Genomic DNA, 17,805 nt, shown 5'->3' on the forward strand with positions numbered 1-17,805 from the left:
TGCCTAAACTTAAGGAGTTTAAATATACACTTTTCAGTGCTCATCAGAAATCCTCGGTAGTAGGCTATGTTATGGGGAAGAAACCATATTATCATCATTTCAAATCATTTGTTGATAGCCGATGGTCTAAGGACTCAACTCTACTCTATCTCAAAGATGGGTTTTTCTTGGTACGATTACCAGATGAGACTGAAGTCATGAATGTATTATCCCGTATTTATACTTTTGAGGGTAGACTTATTATACTCAAACGGTGGAATAAGAATGCGAATTTAGTTAAAGAGGTTTTGGAGATGTTATCAATTTGGCTACGGATCTATGATTTACCATTCCACTGTAGGAAATCACAAGTGATCTCGATGGTCTGTTCAAACTTTGCTAAACCAATATAAATGGATGAATCATCTACACAGAGGGATAAAGGCAGATTTGTGCATGTCATGGTAGAGGTAGATGTTAAGGAGGAACTACCAGATTCAATGGTGGTTGATATTCATGGGAGTGACTGCCCTGTTGTCCTTGAATACGAATGGAAACCTCAAGTGTGTACACTATGTCAGCAAATTGACCATGTGAGAGCTAAATGCCCAAAGCAAACTCTGCATACTAAGACAAAGAAGACTGTCAATAAATGGGTTGCTAAGCAGAAGGGGAAATTGGTGGATGCAGATGAAGTGCTTGATCTAAAGTCTCACCGAGAAGTAGGAAATGATGTGCCGGTGGCTGATGGGAACCCGGGACCAAATCAGATTGAAGAAAGGACTACTCAACATTCTGGAAGTACTTTTAAAAATTGTGTACAGGATACAATTAGCCAAGACAAAAATGTAGAAACCTCTATGGAAAGAGATTCAGTGGTGGACTCTATATAAGTGAATGCTATGGCCCAACGATCCCAGTCTCTGAAGGTACAGGTTTATAATTCCTTTAATTTGCTAGAAGATGAGGTGGTGGCTGTGGAGGACAATGCTGAACCAATGGACTCAGCTCTAACTTCTGTAAGCAAAATGAAGAGGATGAGGAAAAAGATAGAGGTACAAGTGTCCCAAAGAGTGACACGAAATATGGTGGCCATGGAAGGGTTTACTTCCAACCCACCAGTTCTATGATTGGATACTGGAATGTTCGTGGCCTAAATAGGCCAAAGATGCAAAAAGAGGTGCGGTTTTGGATGGGACACCACTCTCTTTTTGCTGTTTGTTTGCTTGAAACGAGAGTTAAGGTAGGAAAATTTTATGTCATTTCAAGGAGGATTAACAATAGATGGAAATGGTTACATAATTATTCTCACCATCATCTAAGAAGAATATGGATTGGATGGGATCCAAGTAAGGTTGATATATCTTTGGTGGAGGCTAGTGCTCAGACTATGCTACTAAAAGTAGATTACCTAGAGTCCTTCACTACATCATGGTTATCTCCAATATAGGCAGTGAATATTGAGAATGAAAGGAAATTATTGTGGACCACCCTAAAGCAATATGCTAATTTTGTTGGGGGTGCATGGCTCACTTTGGGGGATTGGAATGTTGTTAGAGAACATGGGGAAAAGATTGGGGGGAATCAAGTTCCACAGAGAATCTTGGATGAATTTAATGATACAATGCATGAAGTTGGAATGGTCGACCTTCCCATTGTTAATGGCAGTTTAACTTGGTGCAATAGACAGTATATTACGCGTAGAATCTATGCTAGATTGGATAGGGGATTGGGGAACTTGCAGTGGTTTGATGCCTACCCAAACTCCAAAATTTTCCTTACAGCTGCATCTATTTCTGATCATTATGCTATGATAGTTCAACAAGGTGTGGGGATGTCCTCTAGTCCTAAACCTTTCAAGTTTTTAAAGGTGTGGCAGATGCAAGAGGGTTTAGAAGCTATTGTAACTGAGGCTTGGCAGACAGCTATGGGGGGCGATCCTATGTATAAGTTTACAATAAGGAGGCAGTTAAGGTCTAGAACACAAATAAATTTGGCTCTGTCTATGCAAAAGTAACTACAACTAGACATCATTTGGAAGGTCTACAAATGGATTTGCTACAACATCCTTTGGACACTGATTTGATTGCAAAGGAGGAGGAGGCTAGGAAAGATATGGAGTTAGCTCTTGCTAATGAGGAGATATTAGTTGCATAAAAATCTAGAATCAGATGGATTAAGGAGAATGGCAGCTGCACATAATTTTTTTACAAACGAATAGCTCAACACAGATCCATAAATGCTATTATAATGATTCAGGATACTGGAGGTGAACTGATTCAAGACCAAGATTTTATCAAAACTATGATAGTGGATTACTATCAAGGCTTGTTTGTTGCTGAAGACAGAAGAGAAGAGGAAATTCAGATTGAAACTCCTAGAAGAACTTTAACTATGGAAGAAGCTGGGATGTTAGAGAGGCAGTGTACAGAGTTAGAGGTGAAGGAGGCTTTACAAGAAATGGGGCCAGACAAGGCTCCAGGTCCTGATGGCTTCCCCCCTAGGTTTTATCAACATTATTGGCATGTTATTGGTAAGGACCTCACTCAGGCAGTACAATTTTTCTTTGAGAATTCAAAACTCTCAAAATCAATTAATAGCTCATTCGTTACTCTTATTCCAAAGAAGAATGAAAGTGTTGGGGTGGAGGATTTCAGACCCATAGCTTTATGTAATGTCGTGTATAAGGTGATTACTAAGATCTTGGCTACTAGATTGTGTGGAGTATTAAATAAGCTTGTGGGAGGGGAACAATCTGCTTTTATCAAGAGCAGAAGAATTCAAGATAATGTTATCCTTGCTCATGAAATGCTTAAAGGTTTCTCTAGGAAGAACTACTCCCCACTATTTGCTTTAAAGGTGGATTTGAAGAAGGCGTATGATTCAGTGCACTGGGATTTTCTGCAGAAATTGTTACTGTCTTATGGTTTTGGAAACTTATGGATCAAATAGGTGCTGGAATGTTTGTCTTCAGCATGGTTCTCCATTCTTATAAATGGTTCACCATATGGCTTCTTCCAACCAAGAAAAGGTCTGCGCTAAGGATGCCCTATCTCTCCTCTCTTATTTACTTTAATCACTGAACAATTCTCTACTTAAATGGCTAAGCTGGAGAGGGAAGGTAGGATTATTCTGTATAAAGGAATTTCTAAAGCAGGTATGCATGTCTCACACATGTTTTTTTGCTGATGACCTATTAGTTGTACTTAAAGCTGATCCTAGAACTACTAGGAACTTAGTCACTGCTCTTGGGAGTTTTGCAACTAATTCAGGATTGAAAGTCAACAAAGAAAAAAGCACAGTTTTCTTTTGTAAATCTGTTAGGGGGAGAAGAAGATTGAGGAGGTTGTTTCAATGCTATATAAGATCTTTTCCTATCATTTACTTGGGGCTGCCACTTCTTCCAACAAGTTTAAGGAGGATCCATTGCAAGAGCTTGATTGACAAATTCACTTCCAGAATTAATGCCTGGAATGGTAAGTGCCTTTTTGTGGCTGGTAGGCTGGAACTTGTGAAATTAGTTCTTACATCATTTGTTTATTATTGGTGTTCTATCTTTACTCTTCCAAAGGCTATTATTAAATATATGGAGAAGAAAATGAGAGACTTCTTGTGGGGATCAACTACTGAACAAAGAAAATTGCATGCCTTAGGGTGGAATAGAGTGACAAGACCTAAATCAGAGACTGGTTTTGGGGTGAGATGGATTGGGGATATAAACAAAACAGCTACTTGTGTATCAGTTTGAAAATTTCTACATTCAAAAGATTGTTTATGGGTGGCTTGGTTCAAATGGAAGTATATTAAAAGAGTGTCTTATTGGAATTACCATTACAAAATCACAGATTCCTTGCTGTGGAGGAGGATGATTGAGATGAGGGAATTCTTACTAACTAATGTTGATTTCCAAATTGGAGATGGAGCTTCGACTTTTCTGTTCACAGATCCTTGGATTCAAGGTGAGTGTATGTTAACTAAATTGGGAGACAGAGTTTATAGGGACTTTGGAATCCCCAAACAATCCTTCATTTCTAGAATTCTTCAAAATAGGCAATGGCAATTCCCTATAAGCACTGCTGCTTCAGAATTTGAAACAAGGATGTGAGTACAATGGAGACATGGTTGTTTTTCTCTTCGGAATGTTTGGGACAAATGGAGAGTTCAAAATCCAATTGTGGAATGTTGGAATGGCTCCAGACCAAGGGCGTCGCTGATTTATGTTCTAGCAATCTAGAATAGGCTGTTGTGTTTTGTTAATCTAAAGAGAAGGGGAATCCCGACTGTAGCTATCTGTCATAATTGCATGAAAGCTGAGGATGATCTGGATTATCTTTTTGTTACATGCTGTCTAGCGAGAGATATTTGGCAGTGGTTGTCTGTGCTTCTAGGATGGAACATGCCTCAGTTCGATACATTAGCACAGTTTATTTTTTGGTTTGTCCAGCAGAGAATAAAGCACAAAGCTCAAAAGCGAATCTGTGTTACAACATTGTGGTTTTTATGGGATGAAAGGAATAAGCGTTTGCATCAGGAACATCAGAGATCTGCCGTACACATTGCTCAAGCTATATGTGGAGAGGTTTTACTTCTTTCAGATATGGAATTAGGGGAATTTGGGGCAACTTCTTTGCATGTTTGAATTTTATTTATTTATTTTCTTCTTTCATTCTTTGGCTTATGTTTTCTACACTTCGTAGTACATATTTGTAGCTACATTGTGATGTGCTGTCCAAGGGGATGCCCTTGTTGTTTTCTTGTACATTCTTGATATATCTAATTTTTTCCACTTTACCCAGAGATAAAATAAATAATAACTACAATTAAACCACACATCAATTTAGCAAGTAAAACACTCAATTAATTAACTACACAAACACCTAATTAATTCAAATAAATCACATAAGCAATTAAGATAATAAGCATATAATCATGTAGCCACATAAACACCTAGCCACGTAAGCATATAATCACATAATTAAATAAAATGTAATAAAATAAATAAATAAATTTCATTTTTATCCTTTTGAAAACTAGGGGTATTACATAATCCAAACACATCACATGGTTAGAGAATAATACTACTTGCATTCATAAGCATGGAACATCAAACAACAAGCATGGATTGTCCTTCCATCTAACAACTAAGCCAACTACACTACAACTAAGCTAAGGGCATGAAAATTAAACTAAAGAAACTAAGGGAGAAGCACAATCCATCAAGACATGAGTATGAACCATCAAATAAACCACAATAGTATTCTATTAAGCACTATGCCTTGACAATCTCTAGATCCATAGCATCAACACACATAGACATGCATCAATAACACAAAAACTAGAGATAAACACATGAACATCTATTCTAGCATACATAGATATATGGATAGAATGAAATGATCAATTGGAAGTATTAAACCACACAAATCATTGAATAAACAAGATTCATATATAAAATAAGTGTCAAGACAAGGTTACAACACAAATCCCCTCAAAATACAAAGCATTAGAGTCTAGAAGGCATGCTTAGGGGTAACTCTAGCCCCAAGAAGATGTTTAGCTACTTATTGAAGTAGTCATCCAACCCTCAAGGGCTATCTCCATGGTAAGAATGACCTCCTTCTTGATGGAAACCCTAGAAGAATGGAAGAACTCCCAAGAATGTGTCTCTAGCTTCTCCTCCTCTCTTTTCTTCCTCTTTAAGAATGTTTCTCTTAGTTTATGAGATGATATATGAGATATATGATGCAAAAGAGGCTCAAAATCCTTATATAGGTAGGTTAAGTGTCACACCCAATGGTCTGGATTCGTGCACTAGGGTCCTTGCAATGATTGTACCATGAGCCAACTTTTAATGAGCTGGAACTTATTTTTTTTCGAACTTGAGGAAGTTCGATTGATCGAACTATTCTGAGATCGATCGAACTGTGCTGAGATCCATCGATCCATCCTTGGCGGTGCCTTTTTGAATAAAGACAAATCTCTAAGATATTTTGGGAAAGAGACAAAAGTGGTAGGTGTGGATAAGATCGAATATTTTCGATCGATCGAAGAGAAGTTGGATCGATCGAACATGGTGGATTCTTTTAGATAAGAACAAAGGCTTGGATCCATCTTGATGTGTCCAGATTGATGTTGTTTCGATCAATTGAAGCATTTCTAAGATCGATCGAACATTCTGATTTCCACACTTTGCTACATTCTGCTTCCACTTTGCTCCTTTCTTCCATCCAGCTTGAGTTAGCTTCTTTAATACTCTTATTTGGCTGAATTAACTTATTTTTGGGATAAGTGCCTGAAAAGGGCAATAACATGAAATTAGTCTAAAACGGGAAAGTAATATAGATAAAGGTCCTAGAATACCTAAGCTCAAGGGGTTTAATTGCGCACTTTTTAACGCTCATCACCAATCGTAGTGAAAAAATGAAATTTCTTCCCCCAAACTTGGACCTGATAATCTGTTCACAAAAACTATATACCAAGCATAAAAGCATAGACATATATAAAAATATAAATATGAATTAATATGAATTAATATGTCATGCTTTATTCAAAACTGGGAAAGAAAACCAAAATATGTGCACATCAAAAAGTGTACCCATAATTGTCATACCAAACATGGCCCAAATCCTAAAATTATTCAAAACACACAAAACAAAAGTAAATAGCATGAACTAAATAAACTAAAGAGCAACACAATGTTCAATCCTCCATAAAGGTGGAAGGAGATGGACCCGAAGCGGCACCACCACGGTCAATAAGTGACTACATCATAGCCTGCAGAAGTTGTTGTCCTTCTCTTGTTTCCTTACGAAAATTCGTAAGATTTCCCTCTATGTTACCGATCTGCAGTTGAAAAGCATCAAGCCGAGTGCTAAGAGAGTCATACTCTGCCCTAGTCATTGCAGGTGGCATTGGACCAGCAGGCACAGGGTCATCATGCTCAGCCTCCAGAGGAATATTCACATCAACCTAATTGAACTCATCACCAATGCGTAGTTGTCTACCCTTTTTCAATTGAGAACGACTCTTCTTCCATTCAGTGAGATTATAGAGATACACATCTTCCAATTTCTCCTCCATTCGGGGCACTTTAAGTCCCTTTTTCTTTAGTATTTTTGTGATCAAATAAGGAAATGGAAATGCCCATGTCAAAGCATTATCCATTTGCTTGACAATGAGATCACGATATAGTTTCAGGATTTGATCCCAAATGAGCTGTGGAACGCAAAACCAAAAACCTCTTTCGGTAACATAAAGGGTAGTTAGAAAAGCACACCTTTTCTTTCTAAATGCCTAGCAATCGGAAAGACATTCTGAGTAAGGACAGAGTCTAAGAACCAAATCTGGCATAGAATGTAGGATTTGTTGGTGCTTATTGACGATATGTAAAGTTATTGTGACAAATTTCACGCATAATGTCTGCCAAAGTAATTGTATCCGGACAAACACCATAAATTGGCTCATTATCATCATTCAAGGGAGAAGTCATAGGAACATCCCAAGCTGTAGCAATGTCAGTAATGGTGAATGCGAAGGGTGTGCCATCAATTGTTGTCCGTATCACATTTGGCTCAGCACAAGAGTGTGACATGTTGGCATAGAATTACCGGACAATCCGCGGAAAGAAAACACGAGCGCATGGATTAAATAAAGCTTCAAGACCACGATTTTTTAGCTCTAAAATAGACCAAACCATTTCCGAATGGTCTTCAAATTCATGCTCAATTGTGAATTCGGTCTCATATTCAATAGGACAGTCAGTCCAATCCGAGGTAGGAGTGTCCTCAGAAGACCCCTCGGAAGTGCGAGGGTGCTTAAAAGTGGAAGAAGATGCCATTCGAGTGATAAAAGTTGGTTTAAAACTTTTGTCGAACACGTGGTGTGCAAGATTGAAAAGTAAAGAACACTTGTGAAGATTAGATTATTTGAATCCAACAAGTATGAATCTAAAATTGAAACACACCAACTTCTCACTAAATAAATTAATCCCCCACAAAATCAAGTTCTAATCTCTATGAAATAATCAATAGTTGAAATATAGAAGAGAAAAGAACTTACCTTAATTTGGAGTTTGAAAATTTACCTTCTTTGATTGAAAGATTATGATTACGATGGATAAGGATGATTATAGATGATGGATAGAGGAAAAATGGAGATGGAAAGAGTGAAATATGATTATGATATGGATTGGAAAGGTAGGGTTAGGAAGTGGAAGGTGTAGGTTGTGAATGAGGAAGAAAAGAGTAGAGGATATAAAATCCCGAGCTAGGCTCGGGTTGGCTTCATGGGCCTTCGTGTCCGGACGTAAGGCATGGCGTTCGGACGTGTACTGTAGCGGGGTGTAAAATCTAGCAGCAATGAGGTTTGGGATTTGGCATATGCATAATGGCGTCTGGACGCCGGATGTGGCGTCCAGACGTGAGAGAGAGCAGGTGACGGCGTCCGGACACCGGAAGTGGCGTTTGGACACAGTATGAAGTAGGCGATGGCGTCCGGACGCCGGAAATGGCATCCGGATGCAGCATGAAGCAGGTGATGGCATCTGGACGCCGAAAGTGGCGTCCAAACGCGACATTTGCCTAGTACCTTAGATTGATTCCTGCTTGATAAACTGCTGAAAAAGTTACCAAAACCTTTTATGATTTATAAAAAATCCACGATGATCTCTGGAATGGAAATCTAAATGATTCTTTAAGAATGCAAAGTAGAGTTTCTAAATAGGCATTTTTAGAGATTTTTGGTTTACTACAAGCAATTAAGGAAGCTTGGAATGGAAAGAATTTACTTCGTTAAAGTGCTAAAGTTAACGTCGATAGCTAGACGTTATGGGAATCCTTTTAGTCCTCATATATTGGATCCGTCAAGATAGTGATCGAAGCTTTCCTGGGAAAAGTTACAATCTGGAATTGAAAAGCCAACCTTTTGACATAAAGTAAAAGACTTATTGATGATATGAATATCATGGAATGCTTTAGTTTTTGCTTTATAAATTTTTACATTTCATAAGCCTCATTCCGGATTTTTTCTAGCTCATTGAGCTGTAATTTTCTATTAGAGCTGGCCTGATTAAGATTAAAATTAAACCGCTTTATGACCCAAAATGCACGATGCTTTAATTTAACTGGAAGATGACATGCTTTACCGTAAACAATCCGGTATGGTGAAATGCTAATTGGCGTTTTAAACGCAGTTCGGTAGGCCTAAAGCGCATCGTTTAGTCGTAAAGACCAATCTTTATGGTCTGGTTAAACCATTTTTTCAAGAATATGCTTAATTTCCTGATTATAAACTTTCACTTGACCACTCGATTGAGGATGGTAAGGTGTGGCAAGCTTATGACTGACAAAGTATTTAAGTAGAACCGATCGAAGATAACGATTGCAGAAATGAGATCCTCCATCACTCAAGAGTGCTCGAGATATGCCAAACCGACTGAATATGTTCTTTTAAATGAACTGGACCACTGCAGTATGGCCATTGGTTATGGTCGCCTAAGCTTCTATCCATTTAGATACATAATCCACTGCTAGGAGAATGTAAAAATTACCATACGAAGATGGAAATGGTTCCATAAAATCTATTCCCTAGACATCAAAGATTTCGATGATTAAAATGGAGTTCAATGGCATTATGTCCCTTTTTGACATGGCCCTAAGCTTTTGATATCGCGTACAAGACTTGTAAAAGTTGTAGGCATCCCTGAATAATGAAGGCCAATAAAATCCACTCTAAAGAACTTTAGATGAAGTCTTTTTGGCACTGAAATGTCCTCCACATTCAAGAGTGTGGTAGAATTTCAATATGTTTTGGACTTTGGATTCAGGAATACATCTCCGGATTATTTGATCCGGACAGTACTTGAATAATTCCGGGTCTTCCCAAAAGAAATTTTTGATTTGAGCAAAGAACCGGCCTTTCTTTTGCTTTAGACCATTTTGATGGAATTTTCCCAACTGCAAGATAGTTGACAATGTCAACAAACCAAGGAGGTGATTCATGAGAAATCTGGAATAGTTGCTCATCCGAGAATGAGTCATGAATTGGAGAAAAATCAGAAGTGTTCTCAATTAAAAGCCTAGAAAGATGGTCTACAACTGCATTATCAGTTCCTTTCTTGTTCTTAATCTCAATGTTGAATTCTTGGAGTAAGGGTATCCAACGAATAAGACCAGGTTTGGTCTCTTTCTTCGCAAGTAGATGCCTTAACGCGTCATGATCCGTGAAAACGATGGCCTTGGATCCAAGAAGATATAAACGAAATTTATCCAAGGCATAGACAACCGCTAGTAATTCTTTCTCAGTTGTTGTGTAATTCATTTGAGCATCTAAAAGAGTCTTGCTAGCATAATAGATAGCATGAGGAGTTCTATCCACACGCTGGCCCAAAACAGCACCTAATGCATAATCGGATGCATCGCACATGATCTCTAAGGGTAGAGACCAATTAGGTGGTTTCATGATTGGCGCAGAAGAGAGTAGTGAACGGAGCTTCTTAAAAACTTCCAAACATGCTTCATCAAAGTTAAAATTAGTGTCCTTTTTAAGAAGGTGGCACAAAGGCTGAGATATCTTACTAAAATCTTTAATGAAATGGCGGTAAAAGCCTGCATGACCAAGAAATGATTGAATTTGTCTCATTGAAGATGGAGGAGAAGGCTATGAATTAATTCAACTTTTGCCTTATCAACCTCAATCCCTCTTTTAGAGATAATATGTCCCAGGACAATCCCTTCTTGCACCATGAAGTGATTCTTTTCCCAACTTAAAATCAGATTGGTTTCTTTATATCTTTGAAGGACGAGTGATAGATTTGGAGACAAGAGTCAAAAGAAGATCCAAAGATAGAAAAATCATCTATGAACTTCAAGAAAATTTTCGACCATATTAGAAAATATGGACATCATACATCTTTGAAAAGTGGCCGGCGCCTTACACAACCCAAAGGGCATGCGACGATAAGCGAAAGTTCCAAAATGGCAAGTGAAGGTGGTCTTCTCTTGATCTTGAGGATCTATAGACACTTGGTTATAACCAGAATAACCATCAAGAAAATAATAGTAACTCTGACCAGCTAACCTCTTTAGGATTTGATCAATGAATGGGAGTGGAAAATGATTTTTCCTAATTACAAAGTTTAGTTTTCTGTAATCAATGCACACATGCCAACCAGTGGTAGTACGTTATGGCACGAGTTCTCCCACTGAATTTTTAACAACGGTGAGGCCAAAATTCTTTGGAATAACTTGAGTGGGACTCACCCACTTGCTATCCGAGATAGGGTAAATGATTCCCGTATCTAATAGCTTGATTACCTTTTTCATGACAACCTCCTTCATATTTGGATTCAACCGACGCTGCACCTCTCGAGAAGGTTTAGCTTCTTCCTCCAAAAGAATGCGGTGCATGCAAATGGAAGGGTCAATTCCTTTTAAATCAGCTACTGACCAACTAATAGCTTCTTTGTGCTTTTGTAGCACTACTACAAGGCTACTTTCTTGATCTTTTGAAAGATCTGATGCAATGATGATCGGAAGAGTTTTGTTTACACCAAGAAATACATACTTGAGATTGACCGGAAGCGGTTTTAACTCAAGTTAAGGTGGAGATTTCAATGAAGGGACAGGAGGAGTGCTGGAAATTAATTGAAGAGGTTCCTTTGGCACTTTCCAAGAAGGAAAGTTTAAGATTACATTGGCTTCAACCAAAGTGTTGACTTCACAAATGAATTGATCAATATCATAATTTTCAAAGTCAAAATGAGCAAAGCAAGTTTCAAGAGGATCTTGACTTAAAAATAAATGGGAGAGATTCTTCAACCATTTCATCAATGATGTCAAGATAGAAACAGTCATATTCCCCTTGAGGATGTTGAGAAGCACTAAAGATGTTAAGCTTCACCTTCATATTTCCAAAAGAAATATCCATCACCCCGGTTTGGCAATTAATTAAAGCATTAGCTGTAGCTAAGAAAGGCCGACCAAGGATTACAGGAATATGTTTTATTGGATTATGAACTGGTTCGGTTTCTAGAACCACAATGTCTACTGGAAAGTAGAAATTGTCCACCTTGATAAGTACATCTTCAATAATACCACGAGGTTGCTTTACAGATCTATCCGTAAATTACAGGACAACCGAAGTGGATTTGAGTTCTCCTAAGCCAAGTTACAAGTATATAGAGTAAGAAATTAGATTTACACTTGATCCTAAGTCAAGGAGGGCTTTTTCTATCTTGTTGTCTCCAATGACACACGAGATTGTCGGAGCACCCGGATACTTAAACTTTGGAAGTGTATTATGCTGAATGATAGCACTTGCTTACTCAGTTAACCTCACCTTCTTTAGAATATTGCTTTTAGAAATGCGTTTTTGAGTACACAAATCTTTAAGAAATTTTATATAAGGTGGAATTTGCTTAATGGCATTAAGGAGAGGAATGTTGATCTTTACTTACTTAAAGACTTCAAACATATCCTGAATTTTATTGCCCTTTTCCCAAAATGTGTGGACTCTATAAGGCATTGAGGAAAAGGAGCCTTAGGCTCATAAGATGTCTCAATATTTTGGATTGGCGAATTTAGAATTTCTGGACTATCTTTCAGATTTTTGGATGAAAAAGTTGAATCCCTGAGAGCAAGAATTTTAGCTTTTTCATCAACCTTATTGTCCACAACTCTTCCACTCCGAAGTGTGGTGATTGCTTGAACTTGCTCAAGATTTGATCCACTCGGAGGAGTGATCTCATCAATCATATACTGCCCTTTCGAGTTCACCACAGGTTGAGTTGGAAGTTTTCTTGCAAGGAATTAGAAATATAAATAGTAGCACCAGAATTAATCCCCCAAGTATTTGGCGGAATAATGGCTAAATTAGATTCTGAATACACTAAACAATGCGTGTTACCTTTCTTTGCTAACCAGTTTTTGTAACCAAAACATTCCTTTTTGACATGGCCTCGCTGACATGGCCTGGCTTGTGACACCGGAAGCATTGAACTTTCTTTTTCCCCACTTTATGTGCCTGATTAGGTCCGACATCATTAACCTAGGTCTAACATCATTAACCTTTCTACCCTTTTTCCCAGTTTTCTTATTATTTTCATAACTGTTTTCTAATCCACAATGTGTACCATATAGGGCTTATTGTGTCGAGTTCGCTCTTCCTCTTATGCACACATACTAATTAATTCTATTAATTTTCACTTATCTTTCTGCGCGTTATAAGTAGTTCTAAAAATATCGAATTACGCAGGAAGAGAAGTCATAATAATAAAAAAAAATCACTAACTTCCATATCCAGATTTTTCAATTGACAAGTAATAACAGTCATTTTCAAGATATACTCACGCACACCACAAATACCATCATATTTGGCGGTTACTAATTGGGTCATAAGAGTGCTTGTCACACCCCAAATTTTAACACAAGAACCCTTTGTCTCGTATAAAAAATTTGAAGTTTAACTTGCATCAATTCTTAACAATCATCCACAATAAATAATAAATCGAGGTGAACCTCCATCTAACAATTTATTATATAAAAACTTCTGAGATACACTAACATCGTCTAAATAAATCTACGTTCTTTAGGCCAACTAAATATAGTTCCACAAAATAACATAATCCTTATTACAATGATCATAATAGAGAAAAGTTAAGCTAAAGGAAAATAAAAGCGCAATGAGCTAAAATCCATCGCCCTCATGTGATCCTATCACCTTCATACTCAACATGTACTTAAAAGCTCAACAAGAAATGCTAAACATAATCTTCGTTCAGTAAGCTAACCTTACTTTGTATTCCCATATATATAAGTAACTCTAATAAGTGCATTAATCAAAGATGCATTACTCCAATTAATAAATATAAACTCAATAACCATCATTTAACTTTTATTAAATCCATATATCTCACATGAGCCCTGAGCTCCCCTCCAATAAAGTGGTGTGAATCGTATAATTCCAGATTACTGAAAATACACGTGTGGCTGGGTTGTACGTCTACTTCCCAAATGATCCCGGACCACGTTCACACAATAAGGGCATATAAAACCCAATGGCCATAATAATAGGGTAGTGCACTCCCAAATAGGCAGGTCCAAGACCATACCCAAAATTCATCACAGGGTCAGTCCCGAGCTACCCTGTAACGACCACCCAAACCGGGGATCTGGATCGCTAACCGGGTCCATACCCAAACCCGAGGACACACTAGGGAAAAATTAGTCATTTTACATTGTGAGAGGGTAATCCATCCTTAAAATAATCAAATGAGGTTTAAAATAATTGATGAGCGTTGAAAAGTGCGTATTTAAACCCCTTAAGCTTAAGTATTCTAGTACCTTTATCTATCTTACTTTAGCATTTTAGATTGATTTCGAATTATTTTTATGTTCAGGCACTTATCCCGAAAATAAGCTAACTCAGCCAAATAAGAGCTTAATTGAAGTAATTCTGGGATTAAACAAAGAAAGGAGCAAAGTGGAGAAAGAAAGAAGCAAATGAAGCCAAAGGTGGGAAGCAGCAAAGTTCAATCGATCCAACTTCAAGGTTCGATCGATCGAACATTGATCGATATTAGTACTTCAAGATAGATCCAAACCTTGACCCAAAGCATAAAGTCCAAAGTTCGATCTATCCAACACCACCCTTCGATCGATTGAACACTTTTGTCCTTATCCAAATAATTGATCCTATCCACAATTGTACCACCCACTAACCACTTTTGTCTTTTTCCCAAAAATATCTCTCAAAATATCTCGGATTTGTCTTTTCCTAAAAAGCTCAACCAGTTGGATCGATCCAGCCTAAGTTCGATGGATCTCAACAAGTTCAATCGATCCAAGTCCAAGGTTCGATCGATCGAACTTCCTCTAGTGCGAAAAAGTTAAAAAGCTAGCTTATTTAATCCGTCCTCTATACAATAATTAGAGAATATTCTTTGCACAACCCTAGCTCATTTGGTGTGTCACTTGACCTACCTATAAAAGGAATATGATGCACTATTTGAGGGGAGAGATTTTAGCATTTGGTAGATACAACTTTAGAGGCTATTCTTAGTGTAGAAGAAAAGAGGAGGAGGCTAGAGACACCATTGGAGTTCTTCATCAACAAGGAGCAGATTTCAACCATGGAGTTAGCCCTTGAGGGTTGGAGCAACATCACCATGAGTGGCTAGACATCCTATTGGGGCTAGAGTTACCCCAAGCATGCTTTCTATATCTTAATCTTGTGTATTGTTGAGGGATTAGTGTTGTAATTAATGTTTTGACACTTGGATATATATAGATCTTGTTTATTCAATGATTTATGTGGTTTAATGCTTCCAATTGATCATTTCATTCTATCCATATGTCTATGTATGCTAGAATAGATGTTCATGTACTTATCTCTAGATTTTGTGTTATTGATGCATGTCTATGTGTATTGATACTATAGTTTAGAGATTGTCAAAATATAGTGCTTAAAAGAATTCTCTTGTGATTTTCTTGATGGTTCATACTTATTCCTTGATGGATTATGCCTCTCCCCTAGTTTATTTTCATGCTAGTAGTGTAGATGTAGTGTAGTTATAGCGTAGTGTTAAATGGGAGAACAATCTATGCTTGTTGTTTGATGATCCAAGCTTTTGAATACAAGTAGCATATGTCTCTAACCTTGTGTTGTATTTGGATTGTGAGCTTAATAAAAGGATTAATGACTTGTTTTAATCTATTGTGCCTTTCACATGTTGTTTAGATAATATATGCTTCACTGCTTAGATATATTGTGCCTTTCACATGATGTTTAGACAAAACATGCTTAACTAGTCATCTTTGCTTGTTGAATCAACCAAACACACACACACCAGTATTGTAACACACCATTTGCCCTCATTAGTTACTTGTCAACGGTATAGAAATGCATTGCTTGGTGGTGATCTCTAAACCCCAAGACTCTTCTCTCTCTTACTTACTCTTAGTTGCATTCTTTTGTTATTACTTAATTCAATTTAGTTGCTCTTTAATCAACCAACCAACCAATTGTTTGATCACTCGACCTACTAGCCCTAATAGCGATTCCACAACCTTGTCCGACCCTCACAATCCCTTGGGACGATCCCTACTCGCCCTAGCTATATTTATAGTGAAAGGTAGTAATGGCTTCTATAAATGTAAAACTCTTGGCCCTCGCCTTAAATTTCATACTCTCAAACTTGGTGGTAGTGCGGCCTCCGTCCATCAGTTTTTGGCGCTATTACCGGGGATTGATCGATTTGATTTGGTAACATTGGATTTGTGGAATCAATTAGGATTAGTACTCTTTTGATCGTGTCTTTACTTTACTTTTATTTTTCTTTTTGGTTACTTATTGTGTTGTTCTTACTTGACTAGGTGCATTGTTGGAGAGGAGGCAAACAAAGGAGCATTCAAGCTAAGCAAGCAAGGAAAAAAGCTAAAAATTCTAAAAATTTGCCTAGCTAAGCTTTAAATTTGGAGTTGAAGTGCTAAAGGACCTTTGTGAGACTTTATTTACTCAATTACTTAGTTAAATCGTCGGCCCACGTGGAGGCTTGTTTTTAATTGTTCTTTGCATCATTGTTGTTAAAGCATGGGAGTATGAATTAAATGTTTGTGGAGGAAGTTTCATTGAAATTGTTGTGAAGGCATAGTGTTTGTCATTCTTTGTGCTTGTTGTGTTTTGCATTATGCATGCATAGACGTCGTTCATTGAGACCAACTCTTGTCCCTCTTGATTTGTATCTTGAATCCGTAATTAGAAATCCTAAGGGAAGAGGAAGTTCGAATAGAACCAATCTATCAATGGATGACCATAATAATGATCATGTTGAGGACCTTGTCACATAGACTAACAAGGTATTCTTCATCCTAATGTGCACAATGAGAACATACAAGTACCATTAGGCATGCCTAGGCCATTCATTCACCAACCACCATAACAACAAGGCCAATGTATACTCCATAACCTCCCATCATCAATCAAGGAATTTAAAACCAAGGTGTTCATGTTGCACCTCAAGTAGCTAATCCACCTCTTGCTTTAAGAGACCATTATGTGCCTAATGAGTATAATGCACCTATATGCATCCAATTGCCTCCATTTAGAGCACATCATTATGAAATTAAGCTACAAACCATTCAAATGCTTCCTAACTATCGTGGACTTCGAAGTGAAGAACCTTACAAGCATCTGGATGAGTTTCTTGAAGTATGTTCCATCGTAAAATATACGGACATGCTGGAAGAGGTTTTAAGACTCAAAATTTTTCCATTCACCTTAAAAGACAAGGCAAAGTATTGGTTTAACAATCTTAGGCCTTTTTCAATCACTTCTTGGGCAGAAATGCAACAAGAGTTCTTAAAGAAGTACTATCTGGTTTCAAAGACCAATGCCATGAGAACCTCAATTCGAGAATTTTCACATGGGGATGGAGAAACGTTTCATGAGGCATGGGAACGCTTCAATGAATTACTTAGGAAGTGTCCACATCAAGACATGCCCAAATGACAATTAGTTCAATATTTCATTGAGAGCTTATCGGACAACTATAAGGGTATAGTTGATGCTTCCATGGATGGCTCATACATTGATAGGCATGAGGATGACGTGTGGCGTCTTTACCAGAGTATGAGTGAAAATTCTTTGCATAGAACATTATCATCCAAGAATGGTAGAAATTCACAAGGTAGGAAGAGTGTTGGCTTACATCAAGTCGACCATTCAAATGAAATAGCCGCTGAAATGAAGTCTTTATCTCAAAGGTTTGATCAATTTTTGATTAACCAAAACTCGGCGAACCAAGTATCTTCTTTCCCTAACCATTCTCAT

The 17,805-nt window shown here is 37.7% G+C and overlaps 1 pseudogene; it reads right to left on the reverse strand.

Moving 5' to 3' along the window:
* Positions 1–17,373: 17,373 nt before the first annotated feature.
* On the reverse strand, positions 17,374–17,474 carry LOC132302054 (small nucleolar RNA R71; annotated as a pseudogene).
* Positions 17,475–17,805: the final 331 nt, after the last annotated feature.

Source organism: Cornus florida, unplaced genomic scaffold (genome assembly GCF_030987335.1).
Source record: "Cornus florida cultivar Cherokee Brave unplaced genomic scaffold, ASM3098733v1 CherokeeBrave_3.0.0_Hap2_Chr03, whole genome shotgun sequence".
Classification (NCBI taxonomy): Eukaryota; Viridiplantae; Streptophyta; class Magnoliopsida; order Cornales; family Cornaceae; genus Cornus; species Cornus florida.